This window comes from Mesoplodon densirostris, chromosome 2 (assembly GCF_025265405.1).
Source record: "Mesoplodon densirostris isolate mMesDen1 chromosome 2, mMesDen1 primary haplotype, whole genome shotgun sequence".
Taxonomy (NCBI): Eukaryota; Metazoa; Chordata; class Mammalia; order Artiodactyla; family Ziphiidae; genus Mesoplodon; species Mesoplodon densirostris.
The window spans coordinates 174,429,750-174,448,327 of record NC_082662.1 but is presented as its reverse complement, the minus strand read 5'-3'; the positions used below and the strand labels follow the sequence as shown (position 1 = coordinate 174,448,327).

The window sequence follows — 18,578 nt, the reverse complement described above, 5'->3', positions numbered from 1 at the left end:
AGATGGAGATCTCTGGGAGAGCTTTTGCCGTTTGATATTACGTGGAGCTGGGGGGTCTCTGCTGGACCAGTGTCCTGCACTCTGCTCTCCCGTCTCAGAGGCACAGGCTTGACACCGGGCCAGAGCACCAAGAGTCTGTTAGCCACACGGCTCAGAAGAAAAGGGAGAAAAAAAAAAGAAAGAAGAAAATAAAGTAAAATCAAGTTATTAAAATAAGTTTAAAATATTTTTTAAAAATTAAAAAAGTTTAAAGTAATTAAGAAAAAGAAAATAAAGAAAGAAGGGAGCAACTAAACCAAAAAACAAATCCAGCGATGATAACAAGCGCTAAAAACTATAATAATAAAAAAAAAAAAAGAACGGACAAACAGGACCTTAAGATAAATGGAAAAGCAAAGCTGTACAGACAAAATCACACAAAGAAGCATACACATACACACTCACAAAAAAAAGGAAAAAATTATGTATATATTTATATATTAAAATAAAAAGAGAACAACCAAATCAGTAAACAAATCTACCAGTGATAATAAATTCTAAATACTAAACTAAGATAAACATACAACCAGAAACAAATTAGATGCAGAAAGCAAACCCCAAGTCCATAGTTGCTCCCAAAGTCCACTGCCTCAATTTTGGGGTGATTCATTGTCTATTCAGGTATTCCAGAGATGCAGGGTGCATCCAGTTGATTGTGGAGATTTAATCTTTTGCTCCTGAGGCTGCATGGAGAAATTTCCTTTTCTCTTGTTTGTTCGCACAGCTCCTGGGTTTCAGCTTTTGATCTGACCCCACCTCTGCATGTAGGTCACCAACTGGCATCTGTTCTTCACCCAGACAGAAGGGCTTTAAAGGAGCGGCTGATTAGGGGGCTCTGGCTCACTCAGGCTGGGGGGAAGGAGGGGTACGGAATGCTTGGTGAGCATGCAGCGGCAGAGGCCAACATAACGTTGCAGCAGCCTGAGGCATGCCATGTGTTCTCCCGGGGAAGTTGTCCCTGGATCATGGGACCCTGGCAGTGGCGGGCTGCACAGCCTCCCAACAAGGGAGGTGTGGATAGTGACCTGTGCTTGCACACAGGCTTCTTGGTGGCTGCAGCAGCAGCCTCAGCATTTCATGCCCATCTCTGGTGTCCGTGCTGATAGCCGCGGCTTGCGCCCTTCTCTGTCTCTGGAGCTTGTTTAGACGGTACTCTGAATCCCCTCTCCTCGCTCACCGTGAAACAATGGTCTCTTGCCTCTTAGACAGGTCCACACTTTGTCCCAGAGTTCCTCCTGGTTAGCTGTGGTGCACTAGCCCCCTTCAGGCTGTGTTCATGCAACCAACCACAGTCCTCTCCCTGGGATCTGACCTCCAAAGCCAGAGCCTCAGCTCCCAGCCCCGACCCGCCCCGGCGGGTGAGCACACACGTGTCTCAGTCTGGTGAGTGCTGGCCGGCACTGAACTTTTGTGCGGGAATCTCTCCACTTTGCCCTCCACACCCCTGTGTCTGCGCTCTCCTCCGTGGCTCTGAAGCTTCCCCCCACCCCGCCACCCGCAGTCTCCGCCCGCGAAGGGGCTTCTAGTGTGTGGAAACCTTTCCTCCTTCACGGCTCCCTCCCACTGGTGCAGGTCCCATCCCTATTCTTTTGTCTCTGTTTTTTCTCCTGCCCTACCCAGGTACGTGGGGAGTTTCTTGCCTTTTGGGAGGTCTGAGGTCTTCTGCCAGCGTTCAGGAGGTTTCTGTAGGAGTTGTTCCACATGTAGATGAATTTTTGATGTGTTTGTGGGAAGGAAGGTGATCTCCATGTCTTACACCTCCGCCATCTTGAAGGTCTCTCCCACTCCATTTGTTTTAGAAGTGTGTCTTATAGGCAGCATATAGGTGAATTTAGGTGTACTTCTCCCCCAGTGTAAAAGTCTTTCTTTCAAATAGTTACTTTTAAATAGTGCACTTATGCTCCAATAATATGATACATTTATTTAGTTTTGTTAAATTATTTTATTTGAACCTTTTTAGTGCTTCTTGATGTTTGTACATCCTCGGGCATTTTAGGTACAACGGTAAACAAAATAGACAAGTACCTCTGTTCTTATCAGAGTGGGGGAGGGAAGCGAAAGCTAATATATTAATAAATAAGTAGAGCAAGGGCGTAATGTGGTATCAAATAGGTCCAAGTAAACCTCACTGAGAGGGTGAAATTTGGGGAAAGATTTGGCTTGCTGAGGGAGTTGGGCAAACAGGTATCTGAGAGAAGAATGTTCCAGGCAAAGGGAATAGCTAGACCAAAGGTCCTTTTGTACAAGTGTGCCAGCCATGCTTGAAGAACATCTATGAGCCCACATTGGCTGGAGCAAGGTGAGTGAAAAAGGGGAGTGATAGCAAATGAAGTCAGAGAGGTAATAGGGGGTCAGGATTTGTTGGGCCATTATAAGGACTTGGATTTTTACCCTGAGTAGAATGGGGAAGGTTAGAAACAGTGACATGTTAGGAGGCTCTTAGGAGGCTAATGCAATAATCCAGGTAGCTCAGACTTGAGTGGTAGCAATAGGGATGGTGAGAGTAGCTGGATTCTGGATATATTTTAAGGTAGAACCAGTAGGATTTCCTGACAGATTGAATTGAGGATGAGAGAAAGAGAGAGAGGGAGGGAGGGTTGGAAGGGTCCGAGTTAAGGATGACCCTAGAGTTTTGGGTCTGAGCACCTGGAAGGATGGATTTGTCTTCAGTGAGATGGAGGGGGCTGTGTTGGGGCAGGTTTTGTAGGAATTGGGGATGGATACCAATTTGGGACAAGCTGAGGTTGGGATATCAACAGACATCTAAATGGTCATGTCAAGGTGGCAGTCTGGAGTTTGGGAGAGTTGAATGGAGACAGAAATTTTGGAGTTGTCTGCACGTACATGTTACTTAAAGCTATGAGGCTGGGTGGAATCACTGAGGGAGTTAGTATAGTGTGGACAGAGAAGACAAAGAGTACCAAGGTCTGAATTCCTGGAGCCCTTCAATATTAGGAAGTTGGGGAGAAGGGAAGGAAACAACAAGGTCTGAAAAGATGCCCTCAGGTAGGAGGAATATGTGAAAGCCCAGTAAAGACAGAATTTAAGGGAGGAAAGAAGAATCAACTTGTGTAAGAGATGCTTGTGAGTCAAGTGAGATATTTTTCTTCTGTTCTGGTCTCTGGTTTTCATCTCTTTCCGCCCCCTCCCCTCTTAATTGAATTTTTCTTGTTTGAGAGGTGGTCTAGAATAGTGGTTAAGAACATGACTCTCGAAGCCACACTCCCTGGGTTTCAATCCCAGCTCTGCTATTTAGTAGACAGCTGAGCGACGCTGGCAGCCCTATCAGGCTGGCTTTTGACACAACTTCATTAATAATTGCCAGCTTTCTTGCTTCTGGCACAAGATGTGTCCCAGGTTTATCTTGTAAATCTCCTGCCCCCCAGACCTGGACTCAGCCATTTTTCTAATGAGGGTGCCATTGTAACTGGGTTGTCTGTGTCTCTAGGCCTTTTTTGTGGCCAGAATCAGGAAGTAGGCATTTTGTTAAAACAAAAAGAGCATGAGTTCATACTGATAGTAGTACTTCAAATTTAATACTACATGATTTTACTTTGATTTTATACTGAAGTTTTAAAATAACATGAATACATATTGTGATTATTTGCTTTATCATATTATATGTATATATACATATATAAAATAGAGTCTCCAAATAATATCACTATTAATCAGACTACTGAATGATATTTAACAGTTCTTTGTCTAAAAGTGTTGTTCCTTGAAGGATATGCATTCAAAACACAGTTCTAAAGTCACTTAAAGGAATTTTTTTCTTTTTGGTTGTTTTACCAATTTGACATATAGTTAAGTTCATTTGTTTCATTTTGTTTTAAATATTTCAAGATTACTTTTTACTTTTAGTTTTGATTTTGTTGGTTGAATATTTAAAACATTTACATGGTTTCTAAATCGAAGCTGTGTAACAAGGTATATTCAGTGAAGTCTTAGTCCCTCCCTGTCTCTCATTCTCGTTCCCTCCCTCCCCCATAGGTAACCATTTTCCTTAGTTTTCAGTTTATCCTCGTGTTCTTTTGCAAATACAAGCAACTGTGTGTATATGTTGTAGAGAAGGTTTAGCTAAAGTGTTGGGTTTTTTTTTCTTTCTTTCTTTCCCGTTTCCTGGAGTAATTCTTCCTGACTTCTTCATAGTCCCCCCGCCTCCCCCGCCATCCAGTGTCTAAGCATAGGTACAGTGTGGGAATCTTTTACTTATAGTTCATCCTTTGAATGGGGAATTTTATCTAGACTTGCTTTTTGCTCAAGAATAATGTGTGAGAATTCTCCTTGACTTGTTTCCCCATTTAGTGGAAATAGAACTTGAGCTGACAGCTGGGTTTAATTATATATGGGTTCATAGCCTCTTTTCAGTTCTTAGTAGCTTGAAGGAAGCGGTGAGTGGTAAAGGGATTGAGATTATGGTGGAGGTTGGCGCAGACGGGATCAGATAACCTCATGTAAGGTGTATTTTCTTAGAATAGTTTCACTGAATTTTAAGGGTTTCAGAGTCACATCTAGCCCATTGGGGAATACTCCTTTGATTTTGGTCTTTCTTTCCAGAATGAGAAGATTTACAATCCTTTTTACTAGTTAGGAAATTGAATTGGAGAAGTTAAGATGATCTCACCATATGGTTCTTTTCAGATATCAACTAGCCCATCTGCCATTTTTCCTGTGGTCTGCCTATACATCTGGTCATCAGCCCTCCTAGTTAGGGGTTATTAGTAAGGCACCTCTGAAACTGTTCAGTTAGCATTTTTTATTAATTTGAAGTTTGAGAAATGGGGTTGTGGCTACATTATTATTATTATTACTTATTTCTTTCATACTTCATTAATTTTGGTTGGTTACAAAGAAGGAATTATACAAATGTGCTGTCACCTACCATTTGCCCCCAAAAGTTCTACTTCAATTTTTAATTTTTAAAAACATGTCTCCAACTATATTTATAGTTTATTACACCTGAGTTTGAATCCCAATAATGCAACTTATTGGATTGAATTTGAGTAAGTTATTCAACCAGTTAACATATGGTACAGAGTGAACATTCAGTAAGTGCTGGTTCCCTCTTCCCTTGCCCATTCTCTTAGATAAAATTGAAAAAATCATTTGTTTCATTATATTGAAGAGTTAATGTACGTGCATGTAGAACAACATTCCAAATATTTTAAAAGGTACATTAGAAATCCCTCTATTCCTGATTCCCAGTACCCTAATTCCTCTCCCAAATGAGAACTACTTAACACTTATGTCTCTTGTGTAATCTCCTGGAGATACTCTCTTCTTATCGAAGCATGGGGATGCTTGTACACGGGCACACACACACACATACAAAGAGCATACCTACCATACATATATGGTCAGTTCCCTATTGTTGAATATTGACACTTGTTTTATGTTTTGCTATTACAGAAAGTGCTGCAGTAGATTTCTTTGTATGAGTTCATTGTTTTGAATCATTTGTGATTATATCTGTAGCATAAATTACGAGGAGTAATTCTAGTCTGATGATTGTAGGAATTTCTTTGATAGATATTGCCAAACTCCTTTATGTAGAATTTGTATTAGTTTTCACTCCATGCTATTTGAATGTGCATATTTCTACTATAGCTTTAGCAGCTAATGCTGTCAGACTCTGATCTTTGCTAATCTGAAAAATGAAAAATAATATTTCATTGTAGCTTAACAAATTTGTATTTGACTTGTTATGATTGACTGTCATGAAAAATAACATTAGGAAGTGATGAATTTTCCTTTTCTGTGAACTATTTATACCTATCCTTTGCTTATTCTCATTTTCTCTTTGAGTGTGTTTTTTTAATGATTTACCAAAGGTTTTAGTGTTTAAAAATGAACGATTTGCTGGCCACATGTTACAAATATTTTTTCTCGGTTTATTATTTCTCTTTTAGTTTGATTTCAGGAGAGGATTTTTAAAAAAAAAATTAGATTAATTTTTTATTGAGGTTTTATTAATTTTTTATTGAAGTTAGTTTTGGTTTATAACATTATATAAGTTTCATGTGTACAGTGTTAAATTTCTACTTCTGTATACTGTACATGTGCTTACCACCAAAAATTTAGTTTCCGTCTGTCACTATACAGTTGATCCCCTTTACCCCTTTTGCCCCCCTCCTCCTCATGCTTCCCTTCTGGTAACTACTACTCTGTTCTCTGTGTCTATGTGTTTGTTTTTGTTTGGTTCTGTTTGTTCATTTATTTTAATTTTTATATTTCACATATGAGTGAAGTCATACTGTATTTGTCTTTCTCTCCTATTTATTTCACTTAGCATGGTACTCTCAAGGTCCATCCATGTTGTCGCAAATGGCAAGATTTCATTCTTTTTTATCACTGAATACTATCCCAGGGTATATATGTATACCACAGTTGCTTTATCCATTCATCTACTGATGGATACTTAGGGTGTTTCCATTCCTTGGCTATTATAAATAATCCTGCTATAAACATGGGAGTGCAGATATCTTTTTGAGTTAATGTTTTTGTTTCCTTTGGATATATTCCCAGAAGTGGAATTGCTGGATCATATAGTAGTTCTGTTTTTAATTTTTTGAGGAACCTCCATATATTTTTCATAGTGGCTGCACCAATTTACATTCCCACCAACAGTGCACCAGGGTTCCCTTTCCTACACATCTTCACCAACACTTGTTATTTCTTGCCTTTTTGATAATAGCCATTCTAACAGGCACGAGGTGATAGCCCATTTTGTTGATTTGCATTTTCCTAATAATTAGTGATGTTGAACATCTTTGCAGGAGCTTGTTGGCAATCTGTGTGTCTTCATTGGAATATTGTTCAGCTCCTCTGCACATTTTATAATTGGGTTGTTTGTTTTTTGTTACTGTTGTTGAGTTATATGAGTTCTTTGTATATTTTGGATATTAACCCCTCATCAGATATATTGTTTGCAAATTTCTTCTCCTATTGAATAGGTTGTCTTTTTGTTTTGTTGGTGGTTTCCTCTGCTGTGCAGAAGGTTTTACTTTGATGTAGTTCTTATTTATTTTTGCTTCTGTTTTTCTTGCCTGAGGAGACATATCTAGAAAGATATTGCTAAGACCAGTGTCAAAGAACATACTGCCTATGTTTTCTTCTAGGAGTGTTATGGTTTCAGGTCTTACATTCAAGTCTTTAATCCATTTTGAGTTGATTTTTGTGTATGGTGTACAATAGGGGCCTAGTTTTGGCGTTTGTTTGGTTTTGGTTTTTGGGATTTTTTTTTTTGCACGTGGCTGTCCAGTTTTCCCAGCACCATTTATTGAAGAGACTGTCCTTTACCTGTTATATGTTCTTTGCTCCTTTGTCGTAAATTAATTATTCATATATGTGTGAGTTTATTTCTGGGCTTTCTTCTGTTACATTGATCTATGTATCTTTTTCAGCCAGTACCAAGCTGTTTTGATTACTATGGTTTTGTAATATAGTTTGAAATCAGAGAGTGTGATACCTCCAGCTTTGTTCTTTTTTCTTAGGTTTGCTTTGCTACTTGGGGTCTTCTGTGGTTCCATATACATTTTAGAATATTTTGTACTAGTTCTGTGAAAAATGTTCTTGAGATTTTGATAGGAATTGCATTGAATCTGTAGATTGCTTTAGGTAGTACAGGAATTTTAACAATGTTAATTTTCCCAATCCATGAGCACAGAATACCTTTTAAGAAGACTTTTTAAAAACTTTCCTGTGTTTTTAAAAGTTTTATGATGTCAAATTTAACAAACTTTTAACGGCTTCTATTGTGTGTCATAGTTAGGAAGGCATTTGCCATGCTGGGACTATAAAAACAGTTGCTAGCTTGTCATTTATTTTTTCTAGTGTTCGCTTTTACAGCTTCTTTGTCTTTTTGTTTGTTTTTGTTTTGGGTTTTTATTTTCTTTCTTTTTTTACATTTATATCCTTAATACATTGGGAATTTATTTTGGTGTAAGAAGTAATGCATCACTCCTAGACTTCCAACTTATTTTTTTCCTAGTTGATACAGTACCATTTGTTGAATAGTCTGTTATTTTCCCTCGGATATAAAATGCTAACATTGACATCTCACTAATTCTCCTTTGTATTTGAATCTATTCCTTAGACAAACTTTTGTCAAAATGTTTTCACTTTTATTTTGTCACTCATGGGTCACCATTTAATTGTAATGACTTTCTGGTTATCAGTAAGTCATGATTCTAAAAAATTCAACCTTCTGAACAAATACAGGAGTAAGTGGGAAAAAGTTTCTTTGTACCCTATTCTGTTTCCTGAATTATTGTTTATAGAAGTTAAAATAAAGAAAAATTAGCTGCAACGATTTAGAAAGTGTATCACCTACACACCTATCTGAAAAAAATTCACAAACTAGAAAAAGCGAACCTAAGGAAAAGAAATGGAGGGATGTAAGAAACTACCATGAATAATGGAATCAGTGAAAATTATAGATAATTAAAAATAATTTCTAATAATATGGCTATGAAATTTAATGCAGTTCTTTAAAACATTTAAAAATAGAATAGGCACATGGTAAAAAAAATCTGAAAAATATGCAGAATAATTCTTGGTGATTTTAACAAAACATTCTATACTAGTAGCATCTGGTAATTGTCCTTCCAGTTATCACCAGTCTAATCACCTGGATTTCTGACTACAGGTACTTGGCCATCTGGTGGCTTTCTTAGCTAGTCTTGCTGTAATTATTCTCTGATCTCACTGAGCCGTCCAGTATATTGGCCTCTACTCCCCATCCATCAATTTTTTGTGTGTTCTTTTCCTTCATTATCTAGCTTAGATTTATGACCCGTCATCTCAGTAACTTGCCAATAACCTAACTTGTCTTGCCTTGCCGCTTTCTCTTTGGTGGTACTTATTTGACAAACTCCAGGCCAGGATGAACTCATTTATCTGCTTCCTTGGTAATCTGTGTGCATTTGAGTATTGCTGAAAAAAAAAAATGACACAACTGGACAGATTAGAGCCATAATAAATTCATGGTCACTGATCTCAACTAGGCTGTCAGTACTGCCCAGCAACCCTACCCAACAGCAGGTTTCTTTGGTTAACTTGTTTTTTCTTTTCCTAAAGAGATTATTTCAGATCTTTTTTTTTTAACTCTCTGCAAACTTCTGTGGCCTCTCTTCACTCTTAACAGGTGACCTTACCTTCAACCACCCAGAGAAAGTAAGAGCCATCAGATCCGAACTCCCTCAGCTTCCTACCATTAAATGTATGCACCTTTCTACATCTAGATCTAAATTCTCTTCCTTTCTACTTGTTACAGGAGAAGAGATGTCTTTCTTCCTGCATAAGGACAGTCTCTCCATCTGTGTGCTCTGAATCTTCTCACTGTCCACCTTCCCAGGAACTTTACTTATCTTTTCCCTCTCTTGTCTTGTCAGCAGCTCCCTCTCCACAGGATCCTTCCCTTGGGATTTAAACATGCTGAGGTCTCCTCCATCTTAAAACAACATGCAAATGAACAGTAACCTTCTTCAATTCCACACCCCTCTTTCTTCCCCAGCTGTCATACTCCTGCCTCTAATTCACAGTGAGACTTCTCAGGGTCATAATCTGCCCTAGCAGCCTCCATTTCCTCACTTTCCACTTTTAGGGTTAACTTTGCCTTCTTAGGTCATATACCTAAATGACCGTAATGATAATTCTTTAATGTTACTGAGAGATAGTGGTGAAGATTTTCTTTACGTTTTTTGGATCTCTATATAGTAGAGGCAGACCTCAGAGATGTTCAGTTCCAGACCACTGCAGTAAAATGAGCATATGAAGATTTTGGTTTCCCACTATATATAAAGTTATGTTTACACTACACTGTAATCTATTAAGTGTGCAATGGCATTATGTCTTAAAAAAAAAAAAACCAACGAACATAACTTATTTATTTATTTATTTTGATTTTTACGTCGTTGTTGGAGTATAATTGCTTTACAATGGGCTGTTAGTTTCTGCTGTATAACAAAGTGAATCAGCTATATGTATATATATATATCCCCATATCTCCTCCCTCTTGCATCTCCCTCCCACCCTCCCTATCTCACCCCTCTAGATGGACACGAAGCACTGAGCTGATCTCCCTGTGCTATGCAGCTGCTTCCCGCTAGCTATCTGTTTTATATTTGGTAGTGTATATATATCCATGCCACTCTCTCACTTCGTCCCAGCTTACCCTTCCCCATCCCCTTGTCCTCAAGTCCATTCTCTACGTGTGTGTCTTTATTCCTGTCCTGCCCCTAGGTTCTTCAGAACCTCTTTTTTTTTTTTAGATTCAATGTATATGTGTTAGCATATGGTATTTGTTTTTCTCTTTCTGACTTACTTCAGTCTGTATGACAGTCTCTAGGTCCATCCAACTCATTACAAATAACTCAGTCTCGTTTTTTTTTTTTTTTTTATGGCTGAGAAATATTCCATTGTATATATGTGTCACATCTTCTTTATCCATTCATCTGTCGATGGACACTTAGATTGCTTCCATGTCCTGGCTATTATAAATAGAGCTGCAGTGAACACTGTGGTACATGACTCTTTTTGAATTATGGTTTTCTCAGGGTATATGCCTAGTAGTGGGATTGCTGGGTCATATGGTAAGGAACCTCCATACTGTTCTCCATTGTGGCTGTATCAATTTATATTCTCACCAACAGTGCAAGAGGGTTCCCTTGTCTCCACACCCTCTCCAGCATTTATTGTTTGTAGACTTTCTGACGATGGCCATTCTGACTGGTGTGAGGTGTTACCTCATTGTAGTTTGATTTGCATTTCTCTAATGATTAGTGATGTTCAGCATCCTTTCATGTGTTTGTTGGCAATCTGTATATCTTCTTTAGAGAAATGTCTGTTTAGGTCTTCTCATTTTTGGATTGGGTTTTTTGTTTTTTTGATATTGAGCGGCACGAGCTGCTTGTATATTTTGGAGATTAATCCTTTGCCAGTTGCTTCGTTTGCAAATATTTTCTCCCATTCTGAGGGTTGTCTTTTCATCTTGTTTATGGTTTCCTTTGCTGTGCACAACGTTTTAAGTTTCATTAGGTCCCATTTGTTTATTTTTGTTTTTATTTCCATTTCTCTAGGAGGTGGGTCAAAAAGGATCTGGCTGTGATTTATGTCATAGAGTGTTCTGCCTATGTTTTCCTCTAAGAGTTTTATAGTGTCTGGCCTTACATTTAGGTCTTTAATCCATTTTGAGTTTATTTTTGTGTATGGTGTTGCGGAGTGTTCTAATTTCATTCTTTTACATGTAGCTGTCCAGTTTTCCCAGCACCACTTATTGAAGAGGCTGTCTTTTCTTCACTGTATACTCTTGTCTCCTTTATCAAAGATAAGGTGACCATATGTGCGTGGGTTTATTTCTGGGCTTTCTATCCTGTTCCATTGATCTATATTTCTGTTTTTGTGCCAGTACCATACTGTCTTGATTACTGTAGCTTTGTGTATAGTCTGAAATCCATGAGCCTGATAACTCCAGCTCCGTTTTTCTTTCTCAAGATTGTTTTGGCTGCTTGGGGTCTTTTGTATTTGCATACAAATTGTGCAAATTTTTGTTCTAGTTCTGTGAAAAATGCCATTGGTAGTTTGATAGGGATTGCATTGAATCTGTAGATTGCTTTGGGTAGTATAGTCATTTACACGACGTTGATTCTTCCTATCCAAGAACGTAGTATATCTCTCCATCTGTATGTATCCTCTTTAATTTCTTTCATCAGTGTCTTACAGTTTTCTGCATACAGGTCTTTTGTTTTAATTTCATTTATTGTGCTGTTCATCATCGTTTGTTTGCTCTTTAGTTCTTCTAAGTCCTTGTTAAATGTTTCTTGTATTTTTTCCATTCTATTTCCAAGATTTTGGATCATCTTTACTATCATTACTCTGAATAGGTAGAGTGCCTATTTGCTCTTCATTTGTTAGGTCTGGTCGGTTTATACCTTGCTGCTTCATCTGCTGTGTCTTTGTCTTTCTTCTCATTTTGCCTAACTTACTGTGTTTGGGGTTTTCTTTTCACAGGGTGCAGTTTCGTAGTTCCCGTTGTTTTTGGTGTCTGCCCCAAGTGGCTGAGGTTCGTTCAGTGGGTTGTGTAGGCTTCCTGCTGGAGGGGACTGGTGCCTGTGTTCTGGTGGATGAGGGTGGATCTTGTTTTTCTTGTAGGCAGGACCGTGTCTGGTGGTGTTTTGTGTTGTCTGTGAACTTATTATGATTTTAGGAAGTGTCTCTGCTAATGAGTGGGGTTTTGTTCCTGTCTTGCTTGTTGTTTGGCATAGGGTGTCTGGCACTGTAGCTTGCTGGTCGTTGAGTATAGCTGGGTCTTAGCTTTGAGATGGAGGTCTCTGGGAGAGCTTTCACTGTTTGATATTACATGGGGCCGGGAGGTCTCCGGTAGACCAATGTCCTGAACTTGGGTCTCCCACCTCAGATGCTCAAGCCTGACACCCGGCTGGAGCACCAAGACTCTGTCAGCCACACAGTTGTGATACTTTCATGTTCTCAACAGTAAAGTTCAACCAGACTCGGAAACGTGGATTACAGGTATCTGGCCTAATGAATAAATCATACTCAAACTCAGAGACCTGGTCCACTCATCCAGGGTTTCCCCAGCAATAAGTATCTCCAGAGATTGGTTCAAGATGGTGGAGTAGAAGGACATGTGCTCACTCCCTCGTGCGAGAGCACCAGAATCATAACTAACTGCTGAACAATCATTGACAGGAAGACACTGGAACTCACCAAAAAAGATACTCCACCTCCAAAGAAAGGAGAAGCTGCTAGTGTTGGAGGGTCTCCTGCTGAGGCGGAGGGGTGTCTTTGGCTCTCTGTGGGGACAAGGACACTGGCAGCAGAAGTTCTGAGAAGTACTCCTTGGTGTGAGCCCTCCCAGAGTCTGCTGTTAGCCCCACCAAAGGGCCTGTAGGCTCCAGTGCTGGGTCACCTCAGTCCAAACAACCCATAACTTATTTAAAAAAAAATACATTATTGCTAAAATATGCTAACCCTTATCCAAGCCTTTGGTGAGTCGTAATTTTTTTGTGGTAGTAATATCAAAGATCACTGTCACAGATTACTATAAGCAATATAATAATAATGAAAAAGTTTGAAATATTGCTAGAATTACCAAAGTGTGACATAGAGACACAGTATGAGCAAATACTGTTCGCAAAAATGGTGCTAGTAGACTTGCTTAATGCAAGGTTGCCACAAACCTTCAATTTTTAAAAATCGCAGTATCTGCGAAGCACAATAAAGCAGAGCGCAATAAAACAAGGTGTGCCTATAAACTGTATTGGCCACATTTCTTTATTAGTATCATACTTTTTAGGTATTAAAATCAAACCCATTTCTGGTTCCTAAAAACATCAGATCAAAGATCACTTATATTATGAAAGTTTGTAAAATTATGCAGTTACTCAATACGGACAGGCAGGATCACCACATGGCACAGCTTTGCCCCTTCGATTCATGCAGTGCATAGCTTGATAGCTGTCAGAAGGTTTTGGTAGTAATTTATTTTAATAACTTTTTTGTCTTCTTGTTGGACTTCAGTTTTTGTGGTTTATCTTTCTAGAAATTGATACATGACTGTCTTGCCAGGTCTATTGGTATCTCATTGCAATAAGCTTTAATATATAAGATAATACTGATTTTTTAAATTTGTAATTTGGGTGGGATACTTCTAATAAAAGATTACATATTTAGTGGGTATATTCACGCAACACCAACTATTTGAATGATAAAGAAATGTAAAAGATACAGTACTTGGTGACTTTGAAGCTCACAATTTAGTAGGAGATAGTTTCCAAAGAAAAGGCAATTGTATTTTAAAGTATTAATTGTTGTATAAAAGAATATACAGGCATATCTGTCTTATTGCACTTTGCTTTATTGTGCTTCACAGGTTAATGCGTTTTTTACAAATTGAAGGTTTGTGGCAACTCTGGCTCAAGCAAGGCTAATGGCGTCATTTTTCCAGCAGCATTTGCTCACGTCCTGTCTCTGTGTCACATTTTGATAATTCTTGAAATATTTCAAACCCTCCACCAGCAAAAAGATTATGAGTCGCTGAAGGCTCAGAGGACGCTGACTCACTTCATTGCAATATTTGCTTTATTGTACTTGGCTGGAACTGAACGCATTATATTTCTGAGGTATGCCCATCAAGTGCTGTAGGAACACAAGGGAAGAGAATCCACAGGCTTCTGTTTTCAGTAAGTATTCTTTTTTCTGCTGTGTAAGTTTTTGACACTCATAAAACTATTTTCACTGAAGTGCAACTCACCACTGCACTATTTAAAAAGAAATTTCACCTTGAACACTGAAATTGGGGAATGAAGGAGGCATTATCGTATGATAACGTAATAAAGGAAGCATACCATTTGAGAGAATTTTTCTGACAATTAAACTCATTTATTGCCGGGTTCCTTATGAAATAGGCATTAATCATTATTAATGATATTTTCTTTTCAGTCATGCGTTTGTACAACATGTAGATATTCTTTAAGTTGTTCTTTGACAAGCCAAAGTTGTCAATATCTGTGTGCAGTTTTCCAGTAAGGTAATTTGATATGTAGAGCTTTAAAGATCTGGAAAAGGGTTCTTGACATGGAGTCTATGAACTGTGTGCTTCAAGAACTCTGTAACCTACCTTAAATTAATAGTGTGTTCAGATCTTCCTTACCCTTACTGTGTTTTGAGTGAAATTCTTTAAACTATTGAGAGTGTTGTTAAAATCTCCAATCGTAGTTGTGGATTTGTGTATTTTTTCCCTTTTCTGTTTTTGTTTACTGAAACTCGGTTATTAGGCACATACATATTTAGGATTGTTATAGCTTCCTAATGAATTGACCCTTGTATTGTTATGAAATGTGTGTGTTTATTTTGTTAGTACTCCTTGTATTGAAGTTTATTTTGTCTGATATTATTATAGCTTCTCTAGCTCTCTTTTGCTTACTGTTTGCATTAGTATGTCTTTTTCCATAATTTTACTTTCAATCTATCTGTATATTCATACTTAAAGTATGTCTTTTAAAAATTCATTTAATCCTTTCTTTGAATTGAAATTTTTATTTACATTAAATATAATTTTTGATGTTTGATGTTTTTAATTTTGCTCTTTTGTTATTTTTGTTAAATCTGTTCTTGTTTTCGTTGGTGTTGTTTCTCTCTTTTTTTCTTTCTTGTCTACTTTTGAGTTAATCAGATATTTTCTAGTATTCTTTTTTAATTCCTCTGTTGATTTACCTATGCCTCTGTATCTTTTCCAGTGCATTTTCCCCCAATGGTTGCTCTAGAGATTACAGAACGCACCCATGTATTTTTGCAGTCTACATACATAGGGTAGTATTGTACCAGTTCAGATAAAATGTTAGAATCTTATAAGAATCTTTTAATTCCCCTGACCTTTGTGCTTTTGTTTTCACATATATTACATCTGCCTATGTTATAAAATTCACAGTATGGTGTTATACTTTTTTGCTTTAAATAGTCATATGTCTTTTAAAGAAATTAAGAGATGAAAAACTACATGCTGTTTTATATTTACCCACATATTTATCATTTCCAGAGCTCTTTTTTCCTTTCTGTAGATTCAGCTTACCGTCTATGGTCACTTCCCTTTGGCTGGAAAAATTATCCTTAGCATTTTGTATAGTGTATGTCTTCTGGCAGCAAATTCTTTCAGTTCTTGTTCATCTAAAAATGTCTTTATTTTGTCTTTATTTTATTACATTTTTTATTGAAGTATAGTTGATTTACAATAGTTGCCTTCTTTTGTTTAAAGAATATTTTCACTGGGTAAAGGATATGGAGTTGCATTTGTTTTTTCTGTAGCACATCTAAAAACTTCCATTGTCACCTGAGCACCAGTTTTTCTAATAAGAAGTGAACTATCATTTGTATTGTCATTCCTTTGTATGTATTGTGTTGTTTTTCCCTGACTCCTTTTAAGGATTTTTTCCCCTTCTATACATGGTTTTTAGCAGTTTGACTGTGATGTACCTACTTTTCGTTTTCTTTGAATTTTTCTGGCTTGGAGTTCACAGTTTGGGTGAATTATATGACCATTATTACATCAAGTAAGTTTTTCTCCCTCATTTTCTTCGTATTCTTTCTCTAGTACCCCATTTACAAATGTGTTAGTCTGTGTGATATTGACCCACAGATCATAGGGGCACTCGCTTAATTTTTGTTTAATCTTCTCAGTTCTTTAGATTGGCTAATTATTCTTCTCAGTTCTTCAGACTGGCTAATTTTTATTTATTTGTCTTCAAGTTCACTGACCCTTTCTCCTTTGCAGTCTACTGTAAGCCTTTCCAGTGAATTGTTCTTTTTAGGTATTGTACTTTCAGTTCTCGAATTTCTATTTGCTTCTTTAGTATAGTTTCCATTTCTCTGCTGATATTTTCCATCTGTTTGATTTTTCCAATCATATTTTCCTTTACTTTTAGAAACGTATTTATCATAACTGCTTTAAAGTTCTTGCCTATTGAGTCCAACTTCTAGAACATCTTGGTGTGTATTTCTTTTGACTGCTGTTTCTCTTGACAGTCTCATTCTTCTGTTCCATCACGTATCTAGTAAGTTTTGGTTGTGCACTGGACATTGTTGATAATACTATACAGAGACTCCGATTTAGTTATCATCCTCTAAAAAGTGTTGATTTGGCAGGAAGTTAATTTGGCTTGACTCAGACTTCAAATTTAGCCTTCCCTTCCCTACGGTGGGCAACAGCCAAATCTTTGTTATTTCCTTAACTTTCTAGCTGTCTCCTTCTGACATGTTCCTTGGAGTTTCTCTTGCTCACATTTGGTTTAGGGCTCAATAAAGAACCTGTAGTTTATATAAAGATTTCAGAGTTTTATTCTTTGTGACTTTATTTTTGCCAGTTTCCTTTTTCACTGTCCAGTCAATTTTTTTTAGCTCCCAGCTCCATCCTCTGACTCCTTTAGCCAGTAAGACTGTTGCTTTGTGCTTAAATTTCAGTCACTAGGAATAGGTGGGCCAGAGTTTGCCCCCAGGTAGAAACTGTAAAACTAAAAATTTCACCCTATTTGGTTCCCTTTGTACAAAGATCAGTCTCCCTTCAGTTTTTGCCTGCTTTTTGTGGCTCTTCCAGGCCACGAAACAATTGTTTTTAATATTCTGTCTAGAGATTGTATTTTTATCTGCTGATAGGTTAGTCAGATACAAACTATTCATCCATTATTGGAAGCATAATTTCCCTACTTTTTAAAAAATGACTTTGAGAAATAGAAATTTGGTTATTGTTTCTAAATTGTCATGGCCTGTAATGGTGCTAATATCAGCTCACCAAAGAGTAGTTGTGGTGTGCAAAAGCAGCATGTTCTAGAGTCCTGGGAAGTGAGCTATGGCATCCCTAACTTCAGGTCTAATACATGATATGACTTCTCAGGAACATTTGAATATTCAGTCACCCAGTAGATTCAGTGGCTGTTATAAAAGATCATGATTTACTTTGATATTAGAGTAAGCTTTAATAAATTGATATGGTTTTATAAAAATAAAACCATGATGCTAACCATAGCTGAGAATAATGAACCATATTTATTCACTGTTCAATAATTTGGAGAGAGTTTGTTTTCTTTCTCTTTTTAGTATCCCCCTCAGTCAGTATCACCTTTTCAAGTGTGGCCAGAGGACATTCACAAAGGAGAAAATCTAAATCCATTTTGAAAATTAATAGGTTTTCTTATCCTCTGGTACATGTTTGCTCCTTCTTCATGGTTGGAAAATACCAGTGTTCAAGGGATCAAGATCAGTAGATTTGCGGGGAGTGTGTTTGTGTGTACACATACACGTGGGAAGAGACAACATATAAATGTAATTTTATTTTTCAACTTAGATGTTTCAAAGGGAAAGGTGAATGTGAAGTGCTTATTTTTGCAAGGAATTACTTGCAAATTAATATCTCCAGCCCAGACCTCTGTTGATTTCTAGACTCATTCATTTCATTCAGGCCTCTTAAATGTCATCTCATCAGAGACCACCCATGACCACCCTTACTTTGCAGTTCCTTACCCTCACTGGTTTCTCTTTTTATACCATGAACCATTGGTTGGCATTTTATCTCTTTATTGGTTTGCATACGTATTACCCTTCTCTCTTCCTTTTACCTCTCCCTCTGCTAAAATGTAAACTTTATGAGGACCGGGACTTTTTATATTTAGATTTCTCTCAATTCTCTGGCACGTAGGATAGTGTCTTGCATATAGTAGGTCAAAGTAAATTTTTGTTGATTGAATGAGTGAGTAAACAAATCACTGAGTAGTGAGATGGGAGATACAGTTCAAAAAATAAGATAAAGCCAGAGGCTTTGGAGTTACTTTGATGACTTTCTGTTGACTCAGCATTCCCAAACTCCATTGTGAGTGCCGTGTGGGAGAGTGCTTCCTACTCACTTGTGACTAATTCTGTGTCTGGGGAGAGGTAGTACTTGTCCTTTTTAATATCTGATTTGACAATCATTGATGGATAGTGAAAATAATGAAAAGAAATAAACCTTATCCAAGCAGGTGAGGCAACAT

The 18,578-nt window shown here is 37.6% G+C and overlaps 1 protein-coding gene across 5 annotated transcripts in view; it reads left to right on the top strand.

The window, feature by feature from the left end:
* The window catches only part of MARK1 (microtubule affinity regulating kinase 1), a 142,097-nt gene that overhangs the window by 54,108 nt on the left and 69,411 nt on the right, over positions 1-18,578 (top strand). The window contains exon 1 of one of the 5 annotated variants that reach the window (XM_060091423.1): positions 14,173-14,243. The exons of the other annotated variants lie outside the window; for them this stretch is intronic. The gene's annotated coding sequence lies outside the window, so the exon portion shown is untranslated. Of the gene's footprint in view, positions 1-14,172; positions 14,244-18,578 lie in introns of those variants that run through there. 5 annotated transcript variants of the gene reach the window in all.